At 37.6% G+C, this 7,104-nt stretch overlaps 1 long non-coding RNA gene across 1 annotated transcript in view; it reads left to right on the forward strand.

Moving 5' to 3' along the window:
• LOC129033827 (uncharacterized) overlaps positions 1-3,246 on the forward strand; it is a 40,296-nt gene extending 37,050 nt beyond the window's left edge. The window contains exon 3 of the long non-coding RNA XR_010125635.1: positions 2,984-3,246. This is a non-coding gene — a long non-coding RNA (uncharacterized LOC129033827). The remainder of the gene's footprint in view (positions 1-2,983) is intronic.
• Positions 3,247-7,104: the final 3,858 nt, after the last annotated feature.

Below are 7,104 nucleotides of genomic sequence, written 5' to 3' on the forward strand. Positions count from 1 at the left end.
ATGACGGGTTGATGGGTGCAGCAAACCACCATGGCACATGTATACCTATGTAACAAACCTGCACATTCTGCACATGTATCCCAGAACTTAAAATAAAATAAATACATAAATAAATAAAAATAAAGGTGTCTTTAATTTTGAAAAACTTCCAAATTCTAAATGTTGTTCCTGGTAGATGTTTCTGACTTCTGTCCAAGATGGTGCTTCTGAGCCCTACGGGACTCCTTTGGTCTTCTTTTGTTACTGAGGGTGGCATTCGCTAACTTTTTATCCTGTGTCAGATCTTGCGTGTGCTATGACCCGTTTCTCAATTGAGTTTCCATCCCTTTCAGATAGGCCTGGGGATGTGATTAGGATAGGAGAGCGAGTTGGAAGTTTTGTTGTTGTTGTTGTTGTTGGCTCTTGGTTGTCTCAAGTGAGCAATTTGCATTTTCAGGGAACCACAACCTAGGAACTGGAACCACATATGTCTCAATGGAACCACAGCCCCTCATCCGCATACCACAAAAAATCCTTCTCTCCTAGTGGGAGGAAGGGAATGAATTGCAGAGAAACATGAGGAAGGAGAAAAAAAAAAAGAAATTGTTTTTGGCAAGTTTAGATTCCATAAGCATGTTAACAGTTGTTGAAAGTTTTTAACAGGCAGATAGAACGGAGGGTTAAAAACTAATTATTACTTCCACAATTCTGTAAATTTAAATAAGGATATTGCAAGAACTGCCCCGATACTCATTATAATTCTGGTAAAAATAAAGAACATGAAGATCTCTTAAAATGCGTCTTTTTAAAGAAAGCTACCCAGACGGAATTGTGAAGTAAATCTGAAGTTAGTTTTAATTCCGGCAGCCTCACTACCAAGCTCTGTAGCTCTGGAATACACAGCGTCTTGTTATGGGATACATTCCATTCTGTTTTTTTCACCTGCACAGTGAGGAGGTTATATCATTACTTAAAAACTTATCCAGTTTTGAAATTTTATTATCCCATCTTTCCATTTTCCTCTAGTGCTTCATTTAAAAATAAATGAATCAGAATTAAGCAGCCCCACCCATTTTCTAGGGACACATTTTTTTTTCTTTTCAAATAAAAGTGAGTTTAACTTAAATTTGGCCTGCGCATACCCTGCCTCTCTTTAACTTTGGAGATAATAAGCTTTATTTTCTGAAAGCTTTGGACTCAGTGATTATTATATTAACACAATAGCCAACAGGTGGCGCTGCAGGCCTGTGCCAGTTTACAGTCCTTTGACGTCTGTGTTTTTTTTATAGTAGTAGAATGCATACATCTCTGTATTTCTTCAACCCAAAATAACAGGGTCTAGTGAAATAACCTACCCTGTACTAAGTATAATCCCCAGGGATTAATAATCTATTATCTGCTTGCAAATGAATCTGACAGTGGTAGAAATTTATCACCCAAAAAACGACACTTATAGTTGCTTGTGTATCTTGAAAGGGGCAATTTTAGGTACACCAAAAGGCATATTCCAGTCCAGAAACATATAGCATGATGCTATTCTTGTAATGATGAAGACAAGGAAAGGTGTTGTATCTATTTACATATCATCATTCATCAGCCAAATTTGCAATGCTTCCATTTTTAATCAAAGATTTATTGCATTAGATCTGGTAGTATCCTTGGTCATAACTGAAAACATACAAGCCCGTGTTATAGATGGACTAGCAGAAAATCCACAAATGTTGTCTGATCCCTAAGAAACCATGGCTATTTAATAGCAAATCTCAAATGATAATTGAGATCTCTTCTAAGCCCACCTTGTCTTGGGAGAACCTGAGCTCATTGACGGTAAGTTCCCAGACTCAGGCAAATCCCCATCTCAATTTCTCCATTCTGTAAATAAATAAGTAAATCTATCTTTGAGATTTGCCTGATTTGCCTTTCACATTCACTAGGATAGGTTACAAACGTTGGAAACTGTTACTCTATGATAGTCAGTTCCAGAAAATCAGTTTGGCTTATGATTCAGCGAAACAATCTGGCAGGCACACTTTTATGACACAATCTATACCTCCTGGACAGGTTGTACCAAATAAAGAACTTGTCTAGAATTCTTTATTCAAGATCAATAAACTAACAAAGAGTGCAGCTGTTTAAGCCTTTAATCTACAGAGGAGCTAGCAGTGAAGGTGGATGGTGAGGAAACATCTGCTTTTCCTCTTTCTGTCATCAAGTATAGGGCCTCTTCAGGGAAACTCCCACTTGCTCCAACTGATCTGCAGCTTTGACTTCCAAAAGGGACTGATTCTGACCTCCCTCTCACCTCTGACTTTCAGCCTTGCCAACCTCTGGGATCCTGGAGATAGCTTAATAAACGTCATCATCATTCAGATTAACCTGTTTTCTAAACTGCTGTTGTTTGAAATGGTTTAAGCAGCTGCCGGGGAATGTGGAGGAGCGTAGACTGAAGATCTGGAGTATTGGTTTGGTTTGTCATTATCCTTCCCCTGTCTCATCCCAGAAAGAGTGAACCTGTGGACGTTCTGACAAACCATAATGCAGAAAGAGTGGATATTTGTCTGTCAAGTTCTAATTAATAATAATGATAGCTAATAGTATATATCAAGTATATTTCTTTACTTTTTACCACAACTTTAATGACTGGTTTTAGTAATTCCTTTGCAGCTGTGAAAACTGAGATTAAGATAGGTTTAATTATTTGTCTGAAGTCACAGTCTTAAGAACTAACCAGTATACTAGCTGCAAGTGACTCATATCTCTATAAATGGCAGAACCAGACTCCAATTTCACATTTGTCTAACTCCCTATGTTTTTTGCTAGTGAGCTGACTGAAATGTATAGCCATTGCCTGGAAGCACAATAATCTAGAATAATATGGTATTTTAAAATGCTAAATCCAGCTGTCTTTGTATAAACCATAACTCCTTAAGATGTATTATTTCATTAACTTATTTCTTTTTTTTTTTTTCTTCTTTTTTGGTTTGTTTGTTTGTTTTTGAGACAGAATCTCCCTCTGTCGTCCAGGCTGGAGTACAGTGGTATGATTTCAGCTCACTGCAACCTCCGCCACCCGGGTTCAAGCGATTCTCCTTCCTCAGCTTCCTGAGTAGCTGGGACTACAGACATGTGCCACCGTGCTTGGCTAATTTTTGTATTTTTAGTAGACACGGGGTTTTACCATGTTGGCCAAGCTGGTCTTGATCTCCTGACCTCGTGATCCACTCACCTCGGCCTCCCAAAGTGCTGAGATGACAGGCATAAGCCACCATGCCCGGCCAACATATTTCTTTTTTGGTATATCTGTTGTGTTCTTAATGAAGAAATATATAATGTTCTTAATGAAAAAATAAATACATTAAAAAAATGCAGTGTGCAGCCACATTGTTGCAATACAAAGCACCTTTTCAAAATTCAGACATCTAGGCCTGTGAAACCTGAGTCGGAAGTAGAGCTTCAAGGATCAGGGCTCTGGGTACAGAATAAAGTCAGACACTTGAAATTTAAATCCCAGTTTTTTTCTTCTCTATGGAGAATGATTTTTCTATGTTTGTTCCTGAATTCAAAAGTAAAAAACCAGAGAAGCCACACTTTGCATCTTCCCTCTTGTGCACCTGGGGAAAGTATCACACAGATGCAGATTGAATATGTTTATATTGCAAAAAGGAAGATGATGATCATATTTCAACTCAGATGTGATCCCTTTGGGTGATTGAGTTTTACGATTTTTTTCTGTCTTCTTCCCAGATAAGTTCTGCAACAGTCAAGAATGTTAATGGCTACATGAAAGACTTCTATTAGCTTAAATTAGTAAGGGTTTATTTTTCTCATGTGGCAACAATGTTAGATATAGGCAATTGCCGGTATTGTTCAGCTTGAAGGTGTCAGTGCTGACTTTTATGACTCTCTCAATCTCACTTTCAGATTTGGGCATTAGATCGCTGCACAAATGTTAGACAAATTTCCATTTTGAGGCAGAAAGAAGAGAGCAGGATAGCACCATTTATGTCTTTCTTTTTTATTAATAGAGCAAAAACTTTTCAGAGACATGAGAGCCGACCTCTGCTTACTCCTCATTGGCCATAAGTGAGCCTCATGGCTACCCCAAATGGCAAGGTAGCCTGGGAAGGTGAGATTTTAGCTTTCATGGCATCTGAGTGAAAGGGCATGAGAGACAGAGAATTGCTAGAAAGTCTGCCACACTTTCCACCAGGCAAGAAAATAACCCAGATCATATGTACCTGCAAATGAGGGCAGGTATATGTGATCCCTGATTCAGCAGTTCTCAAAGAATGGGCAATACATGCAAACTAGCAGTCATGCATTCAGCTCAACAAATACTTGTCAAGCACTATGTCATACACTAAAAACTACAAATATAGTCTGCTCCTATGGAGATTAAATTCTGTCACTATTAACGTCCCTCCACCCAGGCTTTAACTGGTTGGCCAGCTGGTATAATGAAATCAGTAGCCTAGAGTTGACCAGCTAAAGAGACTACAGGGAAAAATGATGTATGTATGGTTATATCAGAAGCATGCTTCTCAATACTCTCTTCCTCACAGATCTTCTGCCTTTCTAAAGCAAATGCTTGAAACTCTAGTAGAGAGAAAGAGATTTCAACCCCTTCTCTGGCTCCACTGTTCACTTCTTTTCTGCTCCCTGGCAATGGAAGAAGTATTACTAGCATAAATGTTCAGAGCTTGGAATATTAATGGGTCATGATTTCTAGTGAAAAAGGAAAATATATTTTAATAGGTCCTGAAAACCAAATGCAGACTCTTCCTTTCTGCCCATCTGGTGCTTATGGCTATCCAGGGAATTTTAATTCAGATATATAGTGTAGACATGGCCATATTGTTCTCCTCATATTTCCTTTCTCTATATGACCATCCAAATAGTGCAGAATCTCAAAATGTAGATTTAGAAAATGATAGGGGACCTTCATCCTAATCTGCCAGCTCAGCTTTTAATGTGGAGTTTTCCACTGTGAGTATTAGATTCTTGCACAGCTATTAATAAAGCAAGCCTGGTCCCCTTTCTTGTCTTATTCATTGTGGATATAGCACCTTTGGGAATCCCATGGAGAGGAGAGTGATACACAGGGCAGAATGAGAAATTTCTAGGTCTCTTGAAAATTATCATCAATCTATCCTAAATTCACATCCTCACCCCAAGTGAATTTGTACAAAGGACTAAAACAGAAGAGTGTAGGGGTCAGGAAACTTAGCAGTACCCTGTCTTCTTTTCATACCTCTGTCTACCTCTTTCTTAGCTGCTCTGTCCCAAAGCACGGGAGTAGTTAATCTGGCTGGTCAGAGTTTCAGGACATAAATTAGATTACAGTTGCCAGCAGGCAGAGTCACTGTGTTCTAAACAAACAACAACAACAAAACACAGGAACAGAGGCTCCAGGCTCCTTTTGCCTGGTTTCTTTCCCTTCAGGGAGGAAAAGATAAAAATATCAGTAGGGATTTCCCTTAGGAATCTTGCCAACTCAAATTCTCTTCTCTGGTAACATGTACGTAAGTGGGTAAATAAACTTAATTTTTCTTACTGCTCATCTATTATTTTTCTTTTCAAAGAGTGGGGCTAAGCTTCATGATCCAAATGTCCATTTAAACCTATAGCCTTGAGTGCATGTGTGCAGCTATTAATCAAATTGTAATTCTTGTTTCACTATTTTTTCATGTGCATAGGGTTCAACCATTTCTGCGTGCCTGATTACAATGCCACTAAAATTTTTTCTTAATGCTTAATAAAATAATAATAATATCAACTACTACTTATTGAATGCCTGTTATGTGTAGAATACTGTGTTAGGTGATTTATTTACTACTTTTCTCAGTTACCACTAAAATCTTTTCTTAATGGTGAATGAAATGTAATAATATCAGCTACTACTTATTGAATGCCTGCTATGTGCAGAATACTGTTAGGTGATTTATTACTACCACTAAAGTCATCTCCTCTGCCATCCACCACCCCTAAAACAATGTGATCTAGGGTATGTTTGAAAACAAATGCATCATGAGATTCAAAAATGTAAAGATCTTTGGGAAGCCCTAATTATAAATGTAAATAGAGATATAGTGATCCCTTAATTATGCATGTAGGGCCCATCATAATCTGGTTTTGATGTACTCAGAAAAAATTTTTTTTAAAAAAACTTATTCTCTCAAAGTTAGATGGTTTTCTCAGTCAAAATATTCTCTTCATTGTTCTTCACAAATGCCGTCACTGGGGGCTTCGACTCGTACTCTTTCTCCTAATTGCCTTCTTATTCTTTTCTGTTTCTTCTTCTTACTCTTTTCTATTTTTCTATACCCTTCTCATTTTTCAAGACTCACTTTAAGATATCATCTCTGAAAAATAATTTTCTGATGCCTTGTTTCATGAAAGATATTTTCTGGAATTCCTGAGGGATTTTGAGTGTATAGCTTGCAAAGAATAACTTTTTAATTTAGTGTGAATACAAGTTTGAGTCTAAACAAGTTAAATTGGAGAACTTCTATGTCAATATGACTCACATAAGACTTTTGATCACCTGTGTCAACATGACTTACTGATTTCTTCCAGAAAAACTTTGCCCAGAAAGATAATCTAAATAACTCCACTGTTTGCTTGAAGAAATTTCTAAAACTCAATTTATCAAAGACAATAGCCTTCTCACCTAGGCAAACGGTTGCTTAGCAAACAGAGGCATCTATGCAGACATACTTCAAAACATATGCTTCACTGACAACCAATATGGCCATTATAGCATGAATTTTGCCCAGTTTAGTCAGTTACCCACTTTGAAAGACCAACCTTAGATTGCTTAAGCCCAAAACCCCAAAGTGCTGTAAATACTCTACTTCTGACTTCCCCTTCTGAGCTGCTTCTGATACTCTATCAAGGTGATGTTCTCTCCAACTGTAATAAGTTCCAATAAACTTAATTTTGCTTTATTAATATCACCAGGTTGCCTGGCAATATTTTGAGGAATTCAACACTGGAATTGGATGTATCTTAGTATAGCTGACAAATTAAGAAGGGCTGTATAACATAAGTCTGTGTGCATGAGCTTTGGCATTTTAACCAATTAGTTTTTCTTAGAATTTATAATAAGGGAAGAATGAGCTTTGC

Source organism: Pongo pygmaeus, chromosome 2 (genome assembly GCF_028885625.2).
Source record: "Pongo pygmaeus isolate AG05252 chromosome 2, NHGRI_mPonPyg2-v2.0_pri, whole genome shotgun sequence".
Taxonomy (NCBI): domain Eukaryota; kingdom Metazoa; phylum Chordata; class Mammalia; order Primates; family Hominidae; genus Pongo; species Pongo pygmaeus.